This window comes from Mustela nigripes, chromosome 10, assembly GCF_022355385.1.
Source record: "Mustela nigripes isolate SB6536 chromosome 10, MUSNIG.SB6536, whole genome shotgun sequence".
In the NCBI taxonomy this organism is placed as follows: Eukaryota; Metazoa; Chordata; class Mammalia; order Carnivora; family Mustelidae; genus Mustela; species Mustela nigripes.
Genome location: NC_081566.1, coordinates 15,134,434 through 15,162,029, shown reverse-complemented (window position 1 = coordinate 15,162,029; position 27,596 = coordinate 15,134,434).

Below are 27,596 nucleotides of genomic sequence, written 5' to 3'. Positions count from 1 at the left end.
CAGAATGGATAAAAAAACAAAACCCATCTATATGTTGCCTCCAAGAAACACATTTTAAGCCCGAAGACACCTCCAGATTTAAAGTGAGGGGGTGGAAAAGAATTTACCATGCTAATGGACATCAGAAGAAAGCAGGAGTGGCAATCATTATATCAGATCAATTAGATTTTAAGCCAAAGACTAATAAGAGATGAGGAAGGACACTATATCATACTCAAAGGGTCTGTCCAACAAGAAGATTTAACAATTTTAAATATCTATGCCCCCAACGTGGGAGCAGCCAACTATATAAACCAATTAATAACAAAATCAAAGAAACACATCAACAATAATACAATAATCGTAGGGGACTTTAACACTCCCCTTACTGAAATGGACAGATCATCCAAGCAAAAGATCAGCAAGGAAATAAAGGCCTTAAACGACACACTGGACCAGATGGACATCACAGATATATTCAGAACATTTCATCCCAAAGCAACAGAATACACATTCTTCTCTAGTGCACATGGAACATTCTCCAGAATAGATCACATCCTCGGTCCTAAATCAGGACTCAACTGGTATCAAAAGATTGGGATCATTCCCTGCATATTTTCAGACCACAATGCTCTAAAGCTAGAACTCAACCACAAAAGGAAGTTTGAAAAGAACCCAAATACATGGAGACTACACAGCATCCTTCTAAAGAATGAATGGGTCATCAGGAAATTAAAGAAGAATTGAAAAAAATCATGGAAACAAATGATAATGAAAATACAACGGTTCAAAATCTGTGGGACACAACAAAGGCAGTCCTGAGAGGAAAATATATAGCGGTACAAGCCTTTCTCAAGAAACAAGAAAGTCTCAGGTACACAACCTAACCCTACACCTAAAGGAACTGGAGAATGAACAAGAAAGAAACCCTAAGCCCAGCAGGAGAAGAGAAATCATAAAGATCAGAGCAGAAATCAATGAAATAGAAACCAAAAAAGCAATAGAACGAATCAATGAAACTAGGAGCTGGTTCTTTGAAAGAATTAATAAAATTGATAAACCCCTGGCCCGACTTATCAAAAAGAAAAGAGAAAGGACCCAAATAAATAAAATCATGAATGAAAGAGGAGAGATCACAACTAACACCAAAGAAATACAAACTATTATAAGAACATACTATGAGCAACTCTATGCCAATAAATATGACAATCTGGAAGAAATGGATGCATTCCTAGAAACATATAAACTACCACAACTGAACCAGGAAGAAATAGAAAGCCTGAACAGACCCATAACCAGTAAGGAGATTGAAACAGTCATTAAAAATCTCCAAACAAACAAAAGCCCAGGGCCAGACGGCTTCCCGGGGGAATTCTACCAAATATGTAAAGAAGAACTAATTCCTATTCTCCTGAAACTGTTCCAAAAAATAGAAATGGAAGGAAAACTTCCAAACTCATTTTATGAGGCCAGCATCACCTTGATCCCAAAACCAGACAAGGATCCCACCAAAAAAGAGAGCTATAGACCGATATCCTTGATGAACACAGATGCGAAAATACTTAACAAAATACTAGCCAATAGGATTCAACAGTACATTAAAAAGATTATTCACCACGACCAAGTGGGATTTATTCCAGGGCTGCAAGGTTGGTTCAACATCCGCAAATCAGTCAATGTGATACAACACATCAATAAAAGAAAGTACAAGAACCATATGATATTCTCAATAGATGCTGAAAAAGCATTTGACAAAGTACAGCATCCCTTCCTGATCAAAACTTTTCAAAGTGTAGGGATAGAGGGCACATACCTCAATATCATCAAAGCCATCTATGAAAAACCCACCGCAAATATTATTCTCAATGGAGAAAAACTGAAAGCTTTTCCACTAAGGTCAGGAAGATGGCAGGGATGTCCATTATCACCACTGCTATTCAAAACAGTACTAGAGGTCCTAGCCTCAGCAACCAGACAACAAAAGGAAATTAAAGGCATCCAAATCGGCAAAGAAGAAGTCAAATTATCACTCTTCGCAGATGATATGATACTATATGTGGAAAACCCAAAAGACTCCACTCCAAAACTGCTAGAACTTATACAGGAATTCAGTAAAGTGTCAGGATATAAAATCAATGCACAGAAATCAGTTGCATTTCTCTACACCAACAGCAAGACAGAAGAAAGAGAAATTAAGGAGTCAATCCCATTTACAATTGCACCCAAAACTATAAGATACCTAGGAATAAACCTAACCAAAGAGGCACAGAATCTATACTCAGAAAACTATAATGTACTCATGAAAGAAATTGAGGTAGACACAAAGAAATGGAAAAATGTTCCATGCTCCTGGATTGGAAGAATAAATATTGTGAAAATGTCTATGCTACCTAAAGCAATCTACACATTTAATGCAATTCCTATCAAAGTACCATCCATCTTTTTCAAAGAAATGGAACAAATAATTCTAAAATTTATATGGAACCAGAAAAGACCTCGAATAGCCAAAGGGATATTGAAAAAAGAAAGCCAACGTTGGTGACATCACAATTCCGGACTTCAAGCTCTATTACAAAGCTGTCATCATCAAGACAGCATGGTACTGACACAAAAACAGACACATAGATCAATGGAACAGAATAGAGAGCCCAGAAATAGACCCTCAACTCTATGGTCAACTCATCTTCAACAAAGCAGGAAAGAATGTCCAATGGAAAAAAGACAGCCTCTTCAATAAATGGTGCTGGGAAAATTGGACAGCCACATGCAGAAAAATGAAATTGGACCATTTCCTTACACCACACACAAAAATAGACTCAAAATGGATGAAGGACCTCAATGTGCAAAAGGAATCCATCAAAATCCTTGAGGAGAACACAGGCAGCAACCTCTTCGACCTCAGCCGCAGCAACATCTTCCTAGGAACAACGCTAAAGGCAAGGGAAGCAAGGGCAAAAATGAACTATTGGGATTTCATCAAGATCAAAAGCTTTTGCACAGCAAAGGAAACAGTTAACAAAATCAAAAGATAAGTGACAGAATGGGAGAAGATATTTGCAAACGACATATCAGATAAAGGACTAGTGTCCAGAATCTATAAAGAACTTAGCAAACTCAACACCCAAAGAACAAATAATCAATCAAGAAATGGGCAGAGGACATGAGCAGACATTTCTGCAAAGAAGACATCCAGATGGCCAACAGACACATGAAAAAGTGCTCCATATCAATCGGCATCAGGGAAATACAAATCAAAACCACAATGAGATATCACCTCACACCAGTCAGAATGGCTAAAATCAACAAGTCAGGAAATGACAGATGCTGGCGAGAATGCGGAGAAAGGGGAACCCTCCTACACTGTTGGTGGGAATGCAAGCTGGTGCAACCACTCTGGAAAACAGCATGGAGGTTCCTCAAAATGTTGAAAATAGAACTGCCCTATGACCCAGCAATCGCATTATTGGGTATTTACCCTAAAGATACAAACGTAGTGATCCAAAGGAGCACGTGCACCCGAATGTTTATAGCAGCAATGTCCACAATAGCCAAACTATGGAAAGAACCTAGATGTCCATCAACAGATGAATGGATCAAGAAGATGTGGTATATATAGACAATGGAATATGCAGCCATCAAAAGAAATGAAATCTTGCCATTTGCGACAACATGGATGGAACTAGAGCGTATCATGCTTAGCAAAATAAGTCAAGCAGAGAAAGACAACTATCATAGATCTCCCTGATATGAGGAAGTGGTGTTGCAACATGGGGGCTTAAGTGGGTAGGAGAAGAATCAATGAAACAAGATGGGATTGGGAGGGAGACAAACCATAAATGACTCTTAATCTCACAAAACAAACTGAAGGTTGCTGGGGGGAGGGGGTTTGGAAGAAGGGGGTGGGATTATGGACATTGGGGAGGGTATGTGCTTTGGTGAGTGCTGTGAAGTGTGTAAACCTGGTGATTCACAGACCTGTACCCCTGGGGATAAAAATATTTGTTTATAAAAAATTAAAAAAATAAATTAATTAATTTTAAAAAAAATCCTGATTTAAAAATGGGCAGAGTACCTGAATAGACAGTTTTTTTGAAGACATACAGATGGCCAGTTGACAAGTGAAAAAAATGCTCAACATCACTACTCATCAGAGAAATGCCAATCAAAGCCACAATGAAGTATTGCCTTACACGTCGGAATGGCTAAATTTAAAAGGACAGGAAATAACAAGTAGTGACGAGGATGTACAGAAAAAGGACTCCTCATACACTGTTGGTAGAAAATATACAGTCACTGTGGGAGACAGTATAGAGGTTCTTCAAGAAATTAAAAATAAAATTACCCAATGATCCAGTAATTGCACTACTGGGTATTTACCCGAAGAATCTGAAAACACTAATTTGAAGAGATAAGGTCTCCTTTCTCATTGCAGTATTATTACAATAGCCAAACCATGGAAGCAGCCCAAGTGCCCACTGATAGATGAATGGATAAAGAAGATGCGGTATATGTATATATTGGAACCTTATCCCACCATAAAAAAGAATGAAATCTTGCCATTTGCAACAGCATGGATGGATCTAGAGACTCCGTTAAGCAAAAATAACCCGGACAAAGGAAAATACCATATGATTTCACTCATATGTGGAGTTTAAGAAACAAAACAAATGAACAAAGGAAAAAAGAGAAAAAGACGAACCAAAAATACAGACCCCCAACTATAGAAAACAAACATAGTTACCAGAGGGGAAGTGGGTTGGGGGGATGGGTGAACGAGGTGACGGGGATTAAGAGTACACTTATCTTGATAAGCACTGAGTAATATATGGAACTGTTGAATCACTATATTGTACACCTGAAACTAATATGACACTGCATGTTAACACTGCTGGAATTAAAAAAAAAAAAAGATGATGTAAAGTATATTTCTGGGTTTTGAATGTGAGGTTGGGTACATAAATCTTATTTTCCCCTTTTTCCTTAGGATTTTGGCCAATGGAAAATCACTGGGCAAAATGGGTATCAAAATAATAGCTTTATTACTAACCAGGCATGCACACATCACCCCTTCCCCACCCCCATGTGGGGCTCTCTGGTATCATCAGCTTGTTGGAAGACTAGGACTTGGAGTTGAAGCCAAAGTACATCCTCCTTTCTCCACTGGATAGAGACGTAAGGACTTGACCTTGGGAAAACTGGACCCACAGAACTGACTCTGAGTCCAGTTCCCCAGCAGGCTTCCTGGACTACTGGCCAGTCTCCCTTGCTTAATTACTATGGAAGGGAGAGAATAAGAGAGGCAGGTCCCAACTTTGCCATGGGGAGTTCGCCACACAGAGACAGGAAGCTAAGAAGGGTCAGGTGAGCCCACATCATAAGAGCTGAATTTCTAACACTTTAAACCTTGCCCACTAGCAAAATATAGCCCAGTATTTCACCAAAGAGCTATGGGTGCCCATAGGAGTGGGTACATATAGAGAAAAAAACCCAGAAGAATGTGGTCCCTCCAATACTCTCCAAGGGAGAGAAGTTCCCTCTTCTATTTGCTGTGAAAAGGAAATATGAAAAAAAGAATAGTTCCCCCTTCCCCAGTATAGATTGACATGAAGAGAATACTCATGATGTAATTATTATATTATTTATACTCTTAAACAATGAATCTTGGAACACTGAAAAAATAAAATTAAATTAAAAAATATATAAACTATAATATTTTAAAAATTAAAGAAAAAGAGACCCCACATAGCTCCCTAACCCCTCCTTGCCATAATTTCTTTTATTAGCTACCCAGTCTATGATATTTTGTTACAGCAACCCAAATGCACTAAGACATTTGCTCTATTGAAATAAGCTGCTTACACCATGCCACCTTCCTGGATTATGCCTTTCTTCAAGGTGGTGCTGACATTTTACTCTTTTCTCTATCCTTCTTCCCGAGCAGTGCCTCCGCATCCATGTTCCTCACTCAGGGAGGGGTTAGCCTGGCATTGTCTCAAATACAGTTTACCACCAACGCCCCCTATTCATGCTTGCTCCTTTTCCTGTTTTCTCTCTAAATTACGGGTGTCACACTCCAGTGGCTCTCAACACAGAAATGTGGTGGCCATCTTGACTTTTCCCTTTTCTTTACATGTACATCAAACTATTCAACAAAAACAACAAAATCACTGAATTTTTCTCTTAAAATGTGATTCAGATCTGTTCTCCTTCACCCTCCCTACTATGCCCTACTTTGGCTTCTGGTCATTTCTCACTTGAAGCGTTTCAACAGCTTATAACTGACTTCTTTTTTTTTTTTTTTTTTTTTTTTTTTAGATTTTATTTATTTATTTGTTAGAGAGAGAGGAGGAGCACAGGCAGACAGAGTGGCAGGCAGAGGTAGAGGAGAAGCAGGCTCCCCGCCAAGCAAGGAGCCCGATGTGGGACTCGATCCCAGGATGCTGGGATCATGACCTGAGCCGAAGGCAGCCGTTTAACCAACTGAGCCACCCAGGTGTCCCTTATAACTGACTTCTAAGCCACATATTTCCCCCATTCCAATGTATCTCTCACTGAGAAGATTAATTTGAAATATTCAGATTATGTTGCTAAATAAATAAATAACAAAATTCAAAGGGTTTTTTGTTTTTTGTTTTTTGTTTTTAAATCATCAATGAGAAAAGCTTAGCCTTTTCTGCAGGACATGCAGATGGTCCATGAACAGGTTCCAGGTTTTCTCCTCAAGCTCATTTCTCACCCCTGTCCTTTTACTCACACACCTACACTTTCCCAAGCTGAATTTCTTCCTGTCCCTCAAATACATAAGACCTCCACAGCCTTCTACATGCCATTCCTTCTTCCTGGAATATATCCCTCTTTTTTTCAAGGCAAAGTTCTATTCATTCTTCAAGACCCTCCTCTGAAAACTCCCAAACTCTGGAATTTGCTGCCCCATCTCCATGCTCTCACAACATATCAGTCATGTTTATATTTAAGCATTAATTATTTGGCATCATCTTTACTTGCTCATATGATAATCTCTCCCTGCCACTGGACTCTGAGGTTCTTGAAGGCAAGGACCATGCTGTACTTTCTGAACAACTGGCCCTCAATACAAGTTTTATCAAGGCTTCATTGAGAGAATTAAGTGACTAATGAATGAAAAAATAAATATGAGATTAGAAAGAATGTCTAACTTGAGAGCGCTAATTTCCTTAGGCAATTTTAGGCACCATTTCCATGAATACTAACCATAAACTGTTTTGATGAATGAAGCTTAGGTAGATCTCCATTCCAATAATTTAAGAACATTAAGGTTATGGCATTACTGAAAAGTTATTATTCTTCCTCTCAAGTTCTATGGATTTTATTTATTTGTTTACGATATATCTTCCTCACAAGATTTTAAGATCCATTAGAAAAGAGACCACAGCTGTTCTCTTCAAATTGTATGCTGAGGGGTGCCCGGGTGGCTCAATGGATTGAGCCTCTGCCTTCGGCTCAGGTCATCATCTCAGGATCCTGGGATCGAGCCCCGCATCCGGCTGTCTGCTCAGCAGGGAGCCTGCTTCCCTCTCTCTCTGCCTGCCTCTCTGCCTACTTGTGATCTCTACCTGTCAAATAAATAAATAAAATCTTTTAAAAAATTGTATGTTGAATGCCTGCTCACAAAGTAGACTGTCAATAAATACTTATGGAAATTCTTGTCAATGGCTATAGATCCTAACAGATGAAGACCTAAAAATGGTTTAGAATAAGTGAGAGGATTAGGGTCTTGAACTGTATTTGTAATTCAAAGGAGGAGGTGAATTAATATGGTGTCTCAGATGCTTTTGCCCCATGGGCTATAAAAACACTAGAATCTGGACTGGGAAGGTGAAAGAGCTAATTGTTACTCTAGCCAGTAATGAAATTTTACACTGATAATTTCTCATAGGGACCCATTGAAGTTTCTAGTTCTTCTTTTTTTGTTTTTCAAAGATTTTTTTTATGTATTTGACAGAGATCACAAGTAAGGAGAGAGGCAGGCAAAGAGATAGGGGGAAGCAGGTTCCCCACTGAGCAGAGAGTCTGATGTGGGGCTCAATCCCAGGCCCCTGGGATCATGACCTGAGCTGAAGGCAGAGGCTTTAACCCACTGAGCCACCCAGGCACCCCTAGTTCTTCTTGTGATGAGAAAAGATGAGTTGGTCTTTTAGAAACCTGCTGCTTTGTCCTCCTGCCTAAATCACTCCCTAATAAATTAAAATGTGCCATATTTCAAAGGTTGAGTTTAAAAGATTGTTCTTCCATGTTCAGATGATTTATGGAAAGACTTGCCATAGGACTTCTTCGAGTAGGAAACTTCTTAGTTCTTTTGAAATATCCTTGATTTATAACAATTTAAAATATGTAAGTCATTAGAGAAGCAGTCATGCATGACAGTTAAAAGTATGAACATCGAAGTGATACCTGGGCAATTTAAATTAAATTAAAACTTACTGACCTTCAGTTTCCTCATCTATAACATGAAAATAATAGTAACTCTTTTGCTTACTATAAACATTAAATGCCTCTTATCTCAGTAACAGGCAAGTAAAAAGAGCTTAATAAATAGTTACTTAAAAAAATAAATATTCAGATTCTTCAGCCAAATATCTGCCTCAGTGTTCTAGGAAAATTCTACAAATGAGGTTGTATGATTTATATTCATGTTGAAAAAATGCAAGTTTTTCCTTTCCTAAATAAAAATCCTGATGGAAAGTCATCTCCAGAACACATGTTTGGCTAACACCCAGAAGTCATTTTAGCCTGTACCCTGATGAAGCTGCAAGTTTATGAATTGAAGATTTATCTTTTTTCCCTAATTAGGAGAAAAAAATGTTTGATTTAAAAAGAATCTTGTATCTATAAAATTTTGTATTTATGTAGATTAGAGTTATTGCTATTTTTCCCTTATTTTATCAAAAAGTATTAAATGAAATGAATTATCATTAAATGAAAAAGTATTTATTAAGTGAAAGGGATTGGTGGGTATTGAGATAGAAAGTTCACAATGAGCAGTATTATCCCCCAAAACCTCTGAATCCTCTAGGCCATAATAATTGCATTTGTGGGGGTGCCTGGGTGGCTCAGTGGGTTAAGCCACTGCCTTCGGCTCAGGTCATGATCTCAGGATCCTGGGATCAAGTCCCGCATCGGGCTCTCTGCTCAGCAAGGAGGCTGCTTCCCTCTCTCTCTCTGCCTGCCTCTCCGTCTACTTGTGATTTCTCTCTGTCAAATAAGTAAATAAAATCTTTAAAAAAAAATTATAATTGCATTTGTGCCTCTTTATTGGTGTCTACACTTTTAAATCAAAGATGCAAATCAAAAAATTAAACCATTCAGTGGGTGGTGCTATCAATACCTTATTCTTTTATATTCAATAGTGGTGCTTTTCATCTGAATTACTTCATTCTACAATTCACAGATACAATTTATGTTTTGTACAGTAAACTCCACTTGCCCCATAGAGTTCGAGAACACTGACATACAGGGCCTTCCATGCATATCTATGGCTAATATCAAAGTTAATTTTCTTACCTGAACTGACTGGACTCCTGAAAATCTCTCTATACCGGAGAAAAGAATAATGAAAATATAAATATAAAGAAGTGTAGCTAGCTTTATGATGATCATTATTTTGCAACATATATCAAATCAACTCCTGGTAAACCTTCAACTTAACAAATGTTGTATGCGAATTATATCTGAATAAAGCTGGAGAAACAACATCAACAACAAAAGAAGTATGTGTAAAAAATGAATAGCAGTGCCTCTAGGGTAAGGCTCTGGGTAGTCGGGAGACAGGGTGGATGGATGAGAAATTCCTTAAATGGTGGTATTACTGTGTTCTTTTTAAACTTTATGCAAATATATGAATTACTTACTCAAAAATAAATATTTTTAATATCAAAGAAAAATAACTTCCATCCCAACTACATAGAGGTATAAAAATCAATGCTCTAGTCCCTTGAGTCTCCCTAGATTTTGCCTCTTAAACTTCTTCATGAACTCTCCTATACCTCTCTGATTCCTCTTCTCTGAGTTGACCTTGCACTTGGATGGTCTAGTTGACTTCATCCTGGTATGCTTCACTAAGTGCTGACTTTGATTTCCCTTAGCTTGATCCTCTTCACTTCATGGGATCCCCATGACTCCACCCCAGGTGGCTCACTACAGACTGCTGCTTCCCCAAGATGGGTTTGTCCACCCTCAGGGTTTGTTTCCCCATAGCAACCCACCTCTCTAGCTCTGTTGGTCTTGAAGCCCAAAGTCTGGGTTCAGGTCTTTCTGTACATTTAGATATGTGATCTCAAAAAAGACACCCAAGTTAAAATCCTGTCTCTATATTTACCCCCTGTGTGTTAATGGTCAAGTTATCTCCCTTCCTCGTGTCTTGATTTCCTTATCCAATACACAGTGATAATAATAACTACTTTTATAAGGTGTGAAAATGAAATCAGTTGCTATACATAAAGCACTTAGAACAGATCATGACACACAGAACACCTGATGTGGGAGTGTTTATTATGACGGCAATAGCCACTACTGATGACTTAATATTGTCACACTGGCCCTCATCTCCTACAACTGGGTCAGCGAAATTTTCTTAAAGATCCTGATGGTAAATATTGTAGGATCTGTGGCCCAGAGGCAAAATTACCTATTATTTAGGTAATTATAAAAACATTTAAAATATAAGCATAAAACAACCAGAAGAAAAACATTCTTAGTTTATAGACATTGAAAAACATGTGACCAGTCGGATGTAACCCACGTGCCTCAGTTTTCCAACTCTGGGTCTAGACTAACCCTGTCCAAAAGAAATAAAAGATGAACTGCATAAGTAATTTAAAATTTTCTATCTAGTAGCCCTATATCTTATATATATGTAACATATATATTATGTATTCTAGTAGCCATATATGTAAAAAGTAAAAACAAATAGGTGAAATTCATTTTAATACTCTATTTTATTTACTCCAATGTATTTAAAGCATCATTATAAAAACACATCAGTATAAAAATTATTAATGAGATATACATTCTTTTTAAAAATCTGTTGTATAGTTTACATTTTATAGTATATCTAAATTCAGAAAAGTTACATTTTAAGTATTTAATAGCGATTTAGACAGCAGAGTCCAGAACTGTAAAATGAAAGGATGGGATTAAAGAATATGTAAGTTTCCTTTTGCTCTATAATAACATCAATTATGAAACATCTAACTTTCTAATATCTCACCAATACTTATCTATCTATCCATCCATCTCTGCGATTGAGTGCCTTGTATGTACCAGGTACTGTATTAAGTTCCAGGAAAAGGCTGACAACTTAGGAATGTTTCCAATTTCCAGAAGTTCACTATCTAACAGGGAAAGAACAATTTCTAAGCCTGTAAAGAAAATGACACAAATTAAGAAGGCAACACAAAGAGACTGATTAAAAAAACCAAGGTGAGGACAGGGTGTATGCACCAAGGAAGAAATGGCCAGTTCCCCTGAGTACAGAGAAGAGGGCCGGGAGAGCATTACAGAAGTGGTGATGCTTGACCTGGGTGTACAGAGAGGTGAAGGATTTCTATTGCTGCGCAAGAGGCAGTGTGATAAAAGGCAAGAGGCAGGGAAAAGCTTGGCCCTACCACGGATCTGAAGGTCATTCTGATGGATTAGACATGAAGATGCTAGAAAGGAAAGTCATAGCCAGAGATCCCAATTAAGAACCACACTTTGGAAGGATTTATTAGTAGTGATACTAAGAGGTTTGGACTTCACCCTATAAGTGATAGGGGAAGTACTGGTTGATTGGAGGCAGGCATTGGTGTGATTGCTTTGCATTTGAAAAGATCATTTGCCTGAAGTTTGGGGCCTGGGATGGTTAAAGGGGAAGATACAGGGTCAAGGAGACATGTTGGAAGATCACTGCAGTAACCCAGCAGGCAATGATGAGAGATCAAAGATAGAAAAAGAGGAGGACGTGGGTACAGTTAACAGTAAAGGCAGGTAATAGATGTGTAATGAGAGAAATAAGTAGAGAGCTAGCAAAGGCCCAGTTTTGACGTAGTAGCTGAAAAAAGATAACTGAGCTTTTCCATTCACCATGACAAGAGAAGCAAGAGGAAGTTCTTCAAAAAGAAGAAAAAAAAAATCATTATAGAAATTTCCAGAAACATTCATCTTATATGGAATGCTTCTCTATAATAAGTCTGTCTTGGTCAAATTCAGTACAAGGGATTTAATTAGTTTGTCCCTTTATGAAAAGCTCAGTGGAAGAAGTACATTTAAAAAAAAAAAAAGGTTTTGTATGATTTTCAGACCTACACTGGAACAATCATACCAGTGTATTGTTTGATGCTTGTTTTCTGACAGAACATCTTGAGTTCATGATCTAATGTTCCTGAATCAACCACAAATTCCCTACAGAAAACTAAATTTGTGTGAACTGCAAACTCCTTGCTCTTTTTTGATGCTTCAGTGATGGAAATATACTGAGCTTCTCTTCACCTCAAGCAGCCATTAGTTTTTATCTGCTCAGTCCTTCTGACCACACTTTTCAGTCTCTTATTATCACAGATTTGATCATCATGATTAACAGTCTTTCAGAGCAGCTCCAAACATTACATACTCCTTTAACGTTGATCAAGGCAGTCAGAAAGGGGCAAGAATTCTCATCTCTACAGCTCTTTTTTATTAGGGAGCAAAAGCCTTCCCAGAAAGTCTCCCCACCCAGCAGTCTCCCTTTCAGGACTCACTGAATGGAACTGGGTCACATGCCCACACTTAAGCCACTACCATCAAAGGGCAATAGAATTACCATGCCCTGGTTTACATCAAATATTGTTCATTCCAAAGGACTGTGAAGTCCTTTTCTTTTCATGTGATACCAAAATAATAATAATCAGTATATCCATTTCCTATTGCTGCTGAAATAAGTCACTATAAATTTAGTGACTTGAAACAACACAAATTTGTTATCTTACCATTTGAGGACCAGAAGTCTAAAATGGGTTTTACTGTGCAGAAATCAAGATGTCAGCAGGGCTGCACACCCTCTGAAGGCTCTAGCAAAGAATCTGATTCCTTACCTTTTCCAGTTCCTAGAGTGTATCTGCATTCCTTACTTATGGCCCCAACCTCCACTTTCAAATCCAGCAATAGCATCTTCCAACCTCTGTGTGTTTCTTACATTGTAATGACTTTTCTGAATCTAACCCTTCCACACTCCTCTTAGAAGAACTCTGTTAGTTCATTGCACTCACCCAGATAATCCAGGATATTCTCCCCACCTCTAGATTCTTAGTGTATCATATCTGCAAAGTCCCTTTTGCCATGTAGAATAACATATTCTGAGTTTTCAAGAATTCAAATGTGGATATTTTTGAGACTCCTTTATTCAGCTTTCTACAGTCTGACTTCCCAATCCAAGGACAATGGATGATTGCCACAATGCAATCATTTAGTGTCTACCATCAGACTTAGTGTCTGATACCATTTATGTCTACCACATCAAACCCTGTACTGGACACTTTACAAATGTTATCAGACATACGACTAGCACTAAAACTTTGAGAGAGGTAATGCCCCCTCTTTTGTAGACAAGGAGAAAGATACTCAGAATGTCCACATTAATGGGGTGGGGAACAGGCTCATTTCAAACCCAGATCTACTTGCACCTCTAACCTGTGCTCTATCATGCTTTCCTCCACTTGGAAAAGTCCATCAGAAGCCACCAAGTGAAGTGTTTGAATCACCAAAGTTCCATGATTTCAAGTGTACATTTTATTGGTGGCAAATATATACTTGGACCCTATTTCTCAGAATTCCCAATAAAATGTAGACTGTTGTCATTTTTTTTACAAGTTGTTATTCTTTTTATTTCTTCTTCTTTTTTTTTTAATTTATTTTTCTCACCATAGCACATACCCTCTGCAATGTCCATTCCCCAGCTACCCCATTCCTCCTAACCCCTCCCCTCCAGCAATCAGTTCGTTTCCTAAGATTAAGAGTCTCTTATGATTTCTCTCCCTCTCTAGTTCCTTCTTACTTCCTTTTTCCCTCCCTTCCCCATGATCCTCTGTCTTGTTTCTCAAATTCCTCATACCAGTGAGACCATATAATAATTCTTTTTCTGATTGACTTATTTTGCTTAGCATGATACCCTCTAGTTTCAACCATGTCATTGCAAATGGCAAGATTTCATTTTTTGATGGTTGCATAGTATTCCATTGTATATAAATTCCACATCTTTATCCATTCACCTGTGAAAGGACATCTAGGCTCTGTCCATAGTTTGGCTATTGTGGACATTACTGCTATTAACATTCAGGTGCACATGCACCTTTGGATCATTACATTTGTATCTTTAGGGTAAATACCCAGTAGTGCAATTGCTGGGTCTATTTTCAACTTTTGGAAGAACCTCCATACTGTTTTCCAGAGTGGCTGCATCAGCTTGCATTCCCACCAACAGTGTAGGAGGGTTCCTCTTCTCTAGATCTTCACCAACACCTATCATTTCCTGAGTGGCAAATTTTAACCATTCTTTGACTCTATTTTTCTGTGTGATGTAAGTAAAGGGCCCAGTTTCATTCTTCTGCATGTGGCTGTCCAATTTTCCCAACTCCATTTGTTGAAGATGTCTTCTATCCACTGGACATTCTTTCCTGCTTTGTCAAAGATTGGTTAAAAATAGAGTTGAGGGTCCATTTCTGGGCTCACTTTCTGTTCCATTGACCTATGTGTCTGTTTTTGTGCCAGTACCATACTGTCTTAATGGTTACAGCTTTGTAATCATAATTCAGGGTCTTTTCTGGTTCCATACAAATTTTAGGATTATTTGCTCCATTTCTTTGAAAAAAGTTGGTGGTATTTGGATAGGGATTTTATTAAGTGTGTAGATTGCCCTAGGTAGCATAGACATTTTCACAATATTTGTTCTTCCATTCCATCAGCATGAAATGTTTTTCCATTTCTTTGTATCTTCCTCAGTTTCCTTCAAGAGTACTCTAGTTTTCTGAGTACAGATGCTTTGTCTCTTTGGTTAGGTTTATTCCTAGGTATCTTATGGTTTGGGGTGCAATGTAAATGGGATCGATAATTAATTTCTCTTTCTTGTGTCTTGTTGTTGGGGTATAGAAATGCAACTGATTTCTGTGCATTGATTTTATATCCTGACACTTTACTGAATTCCTGTATGAGTTCTAGAAGTTTTGGAGTGGAGTCTTTTGGGTTTTCCACATAAAGTATCATATCATCTGCAAAGAGCCAGTGTCTGACTTCTTTGCCAATTCAGATGTCTTTTATTTCTTTTTGTTGTATGATTGCTGAGGCTAGGACTTCTCATACTATGTTGAATAGCAGTGGTGGTGGTGGTGGACAGCCCTGCCATGTTCCTGACCTTAGGGAGAAAGCTCTGTTTTGCCCCATTGGGAATGATATTTGCTGTGGGTTTTTCATCAATGGCTTTTATGATGTTGAGGAATGTACCCTCTATCCCTACAGATGAAGAGTTTTGATCAAGAAAGGATACTGTACTTTGTCAAATGCTTTTTCAGCATCTATTGAGAATATCATATGATTCTTGTTCTTTCTTTTATTAATGTATTGTATTACACTGATTGATTTGTGGGTGTTGAACCAACCTTGCAACTCAGGAATGAATCCCACTTGGTCATGGTGAATAATCCTTTTACTGTACTCTTGGATCCTATTGGTTAGTATTTTGGTGAGAATTTTTGCATCCACGTTCATCAGGGATATTGGTCTAATTCTCCTTTTTGATGGGGTCTTTGCTTTGGGGATCAAGGTTATGCTGGCCTCATAAAATGAGTTTGGAAATTGTCCTTCCATTTCTTTTTCTTTTCTTTTTTTCTTTTTCTTTCTTTCTTTCCTTTTTTTTTTTTTTAACATATTAAGAAACATAGGTATTAATTCTTCTTTAAATGTTTGGTAGAATTCCCCTGGGAAGCCATCTGGCCCTGGGCTCTTGTTTGTTGGGAGATTTTTGATGACTGTTCAATCTCCTTACTGGTCATGGGTCTGTTAGGGTTTCCTATTTATTCCTGATTCAGTTTTGGTAGTTTATACGTTTCTAGGAGTGCATCCCTTACTTCCAGATTGTCAAATTTGCTGGTGTATAGTTTCTCATAATATATTCTTATAATCGTTTGTATTTCTTTGGTGTTCATTGTGATTTTTCCTCTTTTATTCATGATTTTATTAATTTTGGTCTTTTCTCCTTTCTTTTTGATAAGTCTGGCCAATGGTATATCAATCTTATTAATTCTTTCAAAAAACAAGCTCCTGCTTTCCTTGATTTGTTCTACAATTCCTTTGGTTTCTATTTCCTTGATTTCTGCTCTGATCTTGTTTATTTCTCTTCTCCTGCTGGGTTTAGGATTTCTTTGCTGTTCTTTCTCCAGCTCCTTTTGGTGTGGGGTTAGGTTGTGTATTTAAGACATTTCTTGTTTCTTGAGAAAGCCTTGTATTGCTATATACTCTCCTCTCAGGACTGCCTTTGCTGCATCCCAAAACTTTTGAACAGCTGTGTTTTCACTTGTTTCCATGAATTTTTTGAATTCTTCTATAATTTCCTGGTTGACTCATTTATTCTTTAGTAGGATGCTCATTAGTCTCCATTATTTGAGTTCTTTCCAACTTTCCTCTTGTGGTTGAGTTCTAGTTTCAAAACATTGTAATCTGAAAATATGCAGAGACTGATCCCAGTCTTTTGGTACTGACTGAGACCTGATTTGTGACTCAAGATGTGATCTATTCTGAAGAATGTTCCATGTGCACTAGAAAAGAATGTGTATTTTGTTGCTTTGCAATGGAGTGTTCTGAATATATCTGTGATGTCCATCTGCTCCAGTGTGTCATTTAAAGCCTTTATTTCCCTGTTGATCTTTTAATTAGATGATCTTTCCATTTCAGTGAGGGGGGTGTTAAAGTCCCCTAATATTGTTGTATTATTATTGATGCATTTCTTTGATTTTGTTATAATTGGCTTATATAGTTGGCTGCTCCCATAGTGTTCTATAGATATTTAAAATTGTTAGATCTTCTTGTTGGACAGACCCTTTAAGTATGATACAGTGTCATTCCTCCTCTCTTATTACAGTCTTTGGCTTAAAATCTAATTTGTCTGATGGAAGGATTGCCACCCCAGCTTTCTTTTGATGTCCATTAGCATGGTAAATTGTTTTCCACACCCTCACTTTCAATCTGGAGGTGTATTAGAGTCTAAAATGAATTTCTTACAGACAGCATATTGATGAGTCTTGCTTTTTTATCCATTCTTATACCCTGTGTCTTTTGTTTGGGGCATTTAGCCCATTTACATTCAGGGTAACTGTTGAAAGATATGAATTTAGTGCCATTGCATTGCCTGTAAGGTGACTGTTACTGTATATTGTCTGTATTTCTTTCTGGTCTATGTTACTTTTAGGCTCTCTTTGCTTAGACGATGCCTTTCAATATTTCCTGTAGGACTGGTTTTGTGTTTGAAAAATCTTTCAGGTTTTTTTGTCCTGGAAGTTTTTATTTCTCCCTCTTAGTCAATGACAGCTTAGCTGGAGATAGTGTTCTTGGCTGCATATTTTTCTTGTGTAGTGCTCTGAATATATCATGGTAGTCCTTTCTGGCCTACCAGGTCTCTGTGGATAGGCCCACTCCTACCAGGTCTCTGTGGATAGGCCCACTGTCAATCTAATATTTCTATCATTATAGGTTACATACCTCTTGTCCCTAGCTGCTTTCAGGATTTTCTCTTTGTCTCTGAGTTGTAAGTTTTACTATTAGATAAAGGAGTGTTGACCTATTTTTATCAATTTTGAGAGGGTTCTCTGTGCCTCCTGGATTTTTTTTAAAGATTTTATTTATTTATTTGACAGAGAGAGAGAGAGATCACAAGTAGAAGAGGCGGGCAGAAAGAGAGGGGGAAGCAGACTCCCCATTGAGCAGAGAGCCCTATGTCAGGGTTCAATCCCATGACCCTGAGATCATGACCTGAGCCAAAGGCAGAGGTCTGATCCATCCAGGCGCCCCTGCCTCCTGGATTCTGATGCCTGTTTCCTTCCCCAAATTAGGGAAATTCTCTGCTATTATTTGCTCCAATATACCTTCTAGTCCTCTCACTCTTTCTTTTTCTTTGGGATCCCAATTATCCTAATACTGTTTTGTCTTATTATATCACTTATCTCTGGAATTCTCCCCTTGTGATCCAGTAAACATATTATCTCTTTTTCTCAGTTTCTTTATTCTCCATCATTTCATCTACTATATCATCATTCTCTTTTCGGCCTCATTTATTCTAGCAGTAAGAGCCTCCATTTTGGATTGCACCTCATTAATAACTTTTTTTGATGTCACCTTGATTAGAGTTTAGAGTTTAGAGTTCTTTTATTTCTCCAGAAAGGGATTTTATTTCTCCAGAAAGGGATTATCTAGTATCGTCTATGCTTTTTTTTAAGCCCAGCTAGCATCATTCTGATCATCATTCTGAACTCTAGTTCTGACATCTTACTAATGTCCATAGTGATTAGGTCCCTAGCACTCAGTACTGTTTCTTGTTCTTTCTTTTCTTTTTCTTTTTCTTTTTTTTTTTTTTTTTTTGAACTGAGTTTTTCTTCCTTGTCAGAGAAGAATAGATAAATGGGAGAACAAAATGCTAATAGGGTAACAACAACCCCAGAAAAATATATACTAACCAAATCAGAAGAGACCTGATATCAGGAGGTGAAGAAAGCTGATATAATTAGACTGGTGAATAGAACAGAGCCACACACTTGATTTTGGGTGTTATTTTGGTCTGTTAGAAGAAAGTGGTTCCAAAAATTTTAAAGAAAGAAAAACATATATATATATATACCAAATATATACCAAAATATACCATATATATATATGTACACATATATACACACACACACACACACACACACCAAAATAAGGGTAAACACAATGAAGGGATAGAATATGACTGTAAAGATGAAAATTAAAAAATATTTTTAAAAAGGAATTGATAAGAAGTTGGTTAAAAAAAGGAAAAAAAAAGAACGAGAGAATGTGATCAGGCTGGAGACTAGAACAAAGCTATTTGCTAGATTTAGGGTATATTTTGGTCTGTTAGAAGAAACTGTATCCCAAAATTCTAAAGAAAGAAAAACTTATTTGTATACAAAATATAGGTTTAAATACAATGAAGGGATAGAAGACGACTATACAAATGAAAATTGAAAAAGATTTTTAATAAGGTATTGATAAGATAAAATAGTTAAAATAGGTTAAGATAGGAAAGAGGAAACATTCAAAAAATAGAAAATGAAAAAAATAATGAAAATTTTAAAAATTCAACTTTGAAAGTCTAAAGAATCATTGGGAAAAAAGCCACTAACTCTAAGTGCTATGTTCCTCTAGCACTGGTGTTTTGCAGTTCTCATTGATTGGTGAACTTGGTCTTGGCTGGATGTTCTTGCTGATCTTCTGAAGGAGGAGCCTGTTGCAGTGATTCTCAAATGTCTTTGCCCAAGGCTGAGTTGCACTGCCCTTGCTGGGGGCCAGGTTAAGTAATCTGCTTGGGTTTCCTCTTGATAGCTTTTGTTCCTTGATGCTTCCCATGCAGTTTTGGAGGACGAGAATGAAGATGGCAGCCTCCCAATCTGGCCCTGTAGGAGTTTAGAGCTCGGGGCCCCACTCCTCAGTGAACTCTCAGAGAAAAACAGTCAATCACTCCTATCTCCCTGGTCTCAAGCTGCACTCCATGCTCACCCAACCTGTGATGTAGTGTTTCTATCTCTGACACACAGCCCCATTTGGAGTCTCCAAACCCAGCAGTTCCTGCCACATGCTCCTGAGCCAGTCCTCCTAGAGGAGGAAGGGGTGGGGTGGGGGGGTTCCCCAGATCTGCCACTTGTAGGGTCCCTGCTCAAAGAACAGTGGGCCCAACTGTGCCTCAGATCATGGTTTAAAGTAACCCTAAGCTGAGAGCCCTCTCTTCAGCTCTGTCTTTGCAGCCAACTTCCCTACTCTAATACCTGGGAGGTCTGCCACATTCAGGCACCCCCGGTCTTTCTGTGACCTGGGGGTCCTGAGACCATACTGTCTCTGTGAGGGCTCCACTCTCCACTTAGCCACTGGAGGATCATCCCTCCATAGAACCAACTTGTAAAAGTTCTGATTTTGTGCTCCACTGTTCTACCACTTGCCAGGAGCCGGCCCCTCACCCCCCAGTCTCTCTTCCCATATATTCCCTCAGATTCACTTCTCCACATGTCCTACTTTCCAGAGAGTGGTCACTTTTCTGTTTCTAGAATTGCTGCTCTTCTTCTTTTTGATCCCCTTTTGAGTTTGTAGGTGTTCAGAATGGTTTGATAATTAGCTGAATTCCTGGGACTAGATGATATTTAGGTCTCCTACTCCTCTGCCATCTCTCTCCTCCCCTATTGCCCTTTTTTTACAGAAAGCTAGTAACACTTAATTTAATTTAATTTCAGTTACTTCTGAGGACTTTGTCCCCACCTACCTGTTTCTATTCCCTGCCTATGCCTTTTAAGGTTATTGAAGCAAAGATTTTTAGAAAATGAAAGTTTTTAAATAATGTTAATAATATCTAGAGGGTTTATTGTTTTATTTCCTTTTTGTTTTAAAGTCTCAGAGTAGTTTATAGTTGCTTGAAATAATTCTAATAGGTTGTGTCCCTAGGAAGAGTCCCCCTATCTATTTAAACATAGACACATAAAAAGGAATAAAAATAATATTTGTGGTAAATAAAGTATTAAAAATATGTTTATAGTTTTGAAAATTGGCAAGGTTGATGCATGGATTTTAACACATATAATGTTAAGTAGCTACACTGGTATATTAGGGGACAAAGACATCTTCTGAACCTGATAGCACCAGTTTGTGGAAAGGCAATAAAGTGATGGGATAGAGAGACAAGTCCCAATTTTTACACATGATGAATTCCTAAGAACACATACTAAAACCAAATACAGAAAAGTTGAATGATAGCCTTAAATATTACAAGCAGATGATCTATTCTAAAAAAGCTATAAAAATGAAAATAATAATAAAGTTACATTCCTAAGCACACTTCGACTTTTAGATCACCTTCAATGACATATTCCCAACTTGTTTTTTTTTTCTATCTTCCTTTACAACTGAGTGCCACAGTCAACTCTTACATCTGATGAGCCAATAGAAGCTAAAAAATGAAACACTCTGGGGGCCACAGTCTTCATTTTAATCGTTACCTCACTAGTGGCGACACTTCATCAATAGTGTCAAACACTTGGTTTTCCTGTTTTCCATTCCTGTTTAAATATTAAGAATGAAATCCCATAAGATACTTATTTAAATCATTACAGAAGTACAGCCAACACTGAGCTACTGGCTGGCAAGCAGTCAGGATAGCCAGTAGACGTCATTCCAAATTCAACATAAGAAAGGCAGTTTGTTATTATGTATTGTGTATAAAAAAGAATTAACATACTAAACAGAAGAGAAGAAGAGCTTATATTCCAGTTCTCAAATGTTGAGTCTCCAGTATCTCAACTAGTACATATAATATCTTCATGCATGTGTAGGGAGGGAGGGTTCGGGGAGAGGTTCTGTCCATTTGTCTTTCTCTCTCTGTCTTTCTGTGTCTTTCTCTGTCTGGGAAGCAAGCTTGACATTTTGTCTGAAGCTCAGACAATTTTTTTCCACCAAAATGCTTCAGAACAATGCAGGTCCAATATAGTACCTTTCTTCAATATCCTCACAAATCCACATTCCTCTTTCTCCTTCCAGAGTCAGAACTTAAGACCCAGCCAACTTCAGGTGCATGAGATTATGTGGCATCCGGTGTAAGCCTTCCCAGCAGCTATCAACACTGCTCTTTTCCAGATGTGCACCCATTCACTGCATGCCAGGGTTGTGGCTGCAAATTTGGAAGTCTGCAAATGAGTCATGAAGTCAAAATGACTAGGAAGCTCCAGCACTGGCCATTACATAAAAATCAAAATTTGGACCATCCACTGATTTTTCCTTTAAAAGTAAATCTGGTGATTCACAGACCTGTACCCCTGGGGATAAAAATATATGTTTATAAAAAATAAAAAATTTTTTAAAAAAAGTATTGATGAAGAGGATTGCCTTACAACCAGAGCCACACTAGATATTGGGCAGCAACTCGTGGATAGTTTTTCTCAGGCCCTTGGGGAATGTCAGAAGGTTCCTATTAAAGTGAACACTGAGTAATAAACTTTAATAGTCTCCAGAGGTACGTAATGCCAGAGAATAATACATAAAAAATGCTGATTTAATAAGAATAGTTATAAACTCCTCATAAATCACTTATTGCAAAGCATAATTTTGAATTACTCAAAAGATACTAAAACCATGATAAATTATAACTCATGCTGAACTAAGCCTTATGTTTCCAGTATCAAACAAATAGATCAATTAATGTCCTTAATTAGCAGCTGATGAGGAGAAATCATGCGTAGCTTTAAAAGAATCCTGTAACGTCTGTGAAATTTCCAAGTCTGTTGGCTAAAATAAGCTTTTCCCTGTCACAGTTATTTTTTTTTCCTGGATCTCCCTGCAAGCTGTCAACCCAATATATCATGCAGGATTGTGAAGCTGCCCATCACAGGAAATTGCTGTCTGACAAAGGTATTTCCAATCTGTAATGATTACTGTATCTGTCAAGCAGATAGTTAAAGTAATATCATAAAACCAAGAAAATCTGATGCTTCACCATATGTCTGGGTAACCAGTGTTCCTTCCCTCACACAAGCACTTAACAGATGCACTGTATTTGTTAGCAGAATACAAAATAAAACATAACAAAGCCTATTTTCTCTAATCTGCATAAGCAGTACCATTGTGGGAGGGGAACTTGGAATGAAAGATTCTGGGTTGCTTTTGCTTATATCTTCCAGTTGTCAAAATCTGAAAAGGTATAATCACCCTGTAAGAAAGGAGTCAGCGGTTCCTATGGCAATGTTAAGAGAGGAATGCCAAAGAAGAACCAAAAGAGGTAAGAGAGGGGTCAAGATTATTACTATCATCTCCTTTCTCTCAGAATCTTGTTATTTTAGACATTTTGACTCAAAAATAATCCAATTTTAGTGACTTTTCTTGATGTTTCATGGGTAAGTGTTAAATTGTAAGTCATGGAGAATGAGGGGACGAGAGTGGAAAGGAGGTTCTCATGATGGAATCAGGCCACCACGATCTAAGTCATAGAGGACTTTGAGGAGTTTCACTCCTGTCCCCAAAGTGAAGCAGAACTCACAACCAAACTCAAAACCTTTCAGAGAAAATGAGGGGGAGAAGTGATGGAACACTTTGATTACCTTTTGAAACACATCTTTCAAGTCTGGGCAGGATATAATGGCAATCTGCGAAGTCTCTGAACATCACACTTTATCCCAGATAATTTAATTATCTGCTGTTTAGTTTGTGGTGGACTTATTACATTTGGAAATTAAGAATTTGGAAAAGTTCCTGACACAAGCATTATCCGTAGCATAAGACCTCTGTATTATAAAAATTGCTACCTAAGGCAAGCACTTCATCTCTGAGTTCCAGTTTTCTTATAATCAACAACAAGTATAAAAACATCTATTTTCTCTCCCTTTGTTGCCGTATCTAATGCAATAACTGGGTGGGGATGAGTGGAACAGAGCATGCTAAGAAAAGCTGACCTAAAACTGAACCTAGCTACTGAGATGGGGCAGATGTTAGAGGAGCTAGAGTCTGGGGGGCATAACATGAATAGAGTAAAAGCAAAGAGAGGGGACCAGGATGGACAGCACAGAGAAATAGGGTCTTCCAACAACCACTACTGAATGCATTGGAGGAGAATCCGAGGATATTCATTTCTCAACTCTTTTATTAGGCACCTACTATGTGCCAGGCACTGTGCCAGGTTTTAGGAATGGTGAACCAGCTAGAAAGTGTCTCTTCCCTGAGAGATCTTGCAAACAGTAGGGATGACAGTTAGGATAAAGAAAGTAAGAAGGGAGTTGAGGGAAATTGGAAGGGAAGGTGAACCATGAGAGACTATGGACTCTGAAAAACAATCTGAGGGTTTTGAAGGGGTGGGGGGTGGGAGGTTGGGGGATCCAGGTGGTGGGTATTGGAGAGGGCATGGATTGCATGGAGCACTGGGTGTAGTGCAAAAATAATGAATACCGTTACGCTGAAAAAATAAAAAAATTAATTAAAAGAAAAAAAGAAAGTAAGATGTGCCTTAGGAGGATCTAGCAGGAGCTCCTATCTAGGCTGGGACACTAGGGAAGACTTCCTGGAAGCAACACCATTTGGCCAACCTAAAGCATGAATGGGAGCCAGGCAGGTGAAGAGAGGGAGAAAGAGCATCCTGAGCTAGGGGGCATCCTAAGGTCCTACAGTGAAGGAGTCCATGGAAGTCTGATGAACTGAGAGTGCATCACTGTCTTAGGATTTAGAATACATCAGCTGGGAATAACAGGAAGTGATTTGAAAGGACTGGTGAAGAAAAGGGCAAATTCCTACGGGTTTTGTAACTCAGGTTAAGACTTATCTAAGCACCAAAAGAAATTATTAAGCAGAGGAGAAACATGCTCTGATTTGTGTCTTTGTGTCTTTGAACATCACTGGCTTTGATGTGAAGGATGTATTTGAGGAAAGTTTAATGCAGGGCTTCACAGCTTTAGGGTGCTGCTGAAGTATTCCAACAGCAACTCTGGTGATGCAGATAAGGGTGTGACAGTGGAAGGGTCAAGAGCCATTTAGGAAGGAGGCTTAATACATTATGGCACTGATTAGATTGGGCCTGAGGGAGAGGAAAGAATGAACAAAGGATGAAGTCTAGGTTTCCTACCTCAGCTCCAGGACAGGGAAAGGGCATGTTTGAAGAGCCAGTTGGATAGTCCTCATCACAAGTTCACCCTGTATGCAGGCAGCAGGACCCAGAAGGTTCAGAAAAGGAGCATCAGATCCAGAAGAAAGATGAGAGAAGCAAAAGGAGCCCCCAAGCTGCCCTCTGCCCTATCCTTTGGCTTTTTGCTTTTGCATTTGCTCTTCACCCCCACAATGCCCAAGCTCTGTCAGCAGAGGGAACTGATACCTTGTGCCTCAGTTCTCTAACTGGCTCCCTACCCTCCCTTGATTTGTGACTGTCTTTAACTTGACACCTTGGACAGTTGGACTTTAATCAGTTGGTATTTTTGAGGAACTTTTACATCCCTTGAGAGACATTCCCCATTAGTTAAAATGTTAACTTCCTCTCATCTGAGACACTTTAGTATTTTCTTTCTTTTTTTTTTTTAAGATTTTGTTTATTTATTTGACAGACAGAGATCACAAGTCAGCAGAGAGGCAGGCAGAGAGAGGGGGAAGGAGGCTCCCTGCTGAGCAGAGAGCCCAATGTGGAGCTCCATCCCAGGACTCTTAGCCAAAGGCAGAGGTTTTAACCCACTGAGCCAGCCAGGCGCCCCAACACTATAATGTTTTCAATTGCATATTCCATCCTGGAATTTTTTTTCATTTTTCAGATGATGACCCAGAAAAGCTAACTGGAGAATTATAGCTAATCCACCAACAATAACTTTCTCAGATGACAAACACAAGATCAGGAAACTAGAAGTTCCTTCTAGGCATTCACTCATTCATTTATTCATTACACTAATATTTATTGAGTCATTCAACAAATATTTTAGAAGCTCCTTTTAATGTTCTAGGCTGTGTTTGGCATTAGAGAGGGAATTGTGAGCAAGACAAGTTATCTGCCTCATAATATATGCATTCCTGTGGAGAGATACTAAAAAAAAGAAAAAAGAAAAAAAAAGCAGAGGAGAAACATGCTCTGATTTGTGTCTTTGTGTTTTTGAACATCACTGGCTTTGATGTGATGAGAAGTGAGAAGCACCTGGGGATGGCCATTTAAGAAGGAGTGGTCAGGAAAGCTTGAGCTTCTATCAGAGAATGGGACAAGCCATGCACAGAGTTGGAGAAAGAGCATTCTGGGTAGATGGAAGAGCAAGTGCAAAGGCCGGGAGGGAGGGAAGGTTTTTTCAGGTGGAGGAACACAAGGTTGTCCAGGAATATCATAAGTGAGTATGCAGATGTTTAATATTGAGTGCGGAAGTGTGGGGTAGAAGCCCTGTGAGTTCAAAATCTCATCAGCCAGGACAAGAATGTTGAGGTTCATTCCAACTGCAAAGGAAACACTGGCTGTCTTAAGCAAGGAGTGACAAAATCTGGTGTGTTAGTTATAAGGTCACTCTGCCTGCATTGTGGAAACAACCTGGAGTAAAAGCAAAAGACTATGGGAGTCTTTGTGAGAAGTGGGAAATGGGCCCATGACATAATGGAGATGGAAAAAAGTGTAGTAGCTTCAAAGAAGTTTGGGGCACAGGGGTGGATGTTGGGGACAAAAGAAGATCTCTCTGTATAAAGCATACACTTTCTCTTTTCCTTTCTGTACAAACTTCCCATTTTATCTTCACCAATCATGCTGGAAACTATTCCTTTTTGGAATGACAACTTAGCGAATATCATTGGATTAGTTCTGCTTGAGTCTATTTTCCTAGCCTGGCCTATGTGTCAGGTGTATTTCAGGTCACTAAGGAAGGATTCTAGACCCAGCCATAAACACTGGAGGGGAGGCTTTTCATTACTTGGCCCATCTTACCTTCTTTTTCCCTTAACCCCACCCTGCTGGAAAGCACTACACTCACACAGCTGGAAAAGATGACTGTTGGGGTCCAGGATGTCACTATTGCTGGGCAAGCGAAGGAATTGCTTTAAAAATAAAATATTGAAACAATTAGTAGCCCAGTAAAAAGTCCAGATGCCATTAGATGGGGGCTCCCACTACTTTGAGAAAAGCCAAGGGGGGCTTTGGAGCCCTCCTCAACATAGACTTCCCCTGTGCCTCCTTAACTTCTAGTGTGGGACAACTAGTCTAGCATTGCCTTTTGTGTGCTGACTTTGGATACCATGGAGTCATTCTTGCGTGAGGGCATCATCACAAATTTTATAGGCTGATCTAAGAGGATCAAACACAGTGTCTATATTAGCCTCTGACTAAGAAATATCTTTCAGTGAAAACGCAACGACTGAGCCCCATTTCATCTTCCTCCCCAAATAGATCTCCTCTTTTCCCAATAACATTTGTACCCACTAGGGGCACAAAGTGTACTGAATGTTGTTCATTTTTGGTATTCCCTGTGAGTTAAATGAGAGCGGGTCTCACCTCTGTCCTGGAAAGTGACCCAGAATCAGCTTAGGGCAAGGAAGAGAATTGCTTGCAGATTCTCTATATGTCTTTAAGTGTAGAACTTTCTTAGCATGTCCCTGGAAAGAAAGCTGATGGGGAGTAATTGGTGACAGGGAGAGACTTGCAGGGCTCTCCATCTGGTGATGAAGCAGACTGCAGCTTTATTTAGTTCAGATGCTGCCGCTCTTCGTCCTTTTGTAAGATTTCAGCTGTCTTGTTAGATGCTCCTCAGCACCAAATATTCCTTCCAAATCATTTCATTTCTAATAACAAAAATAACCCAGTATTTCTGAATCATTTACATATAAAAACTTTTTAAATGGTGTATCGCAGTTGAGAGAAATTTCTGGGGGGAGAAAGTTGTGGG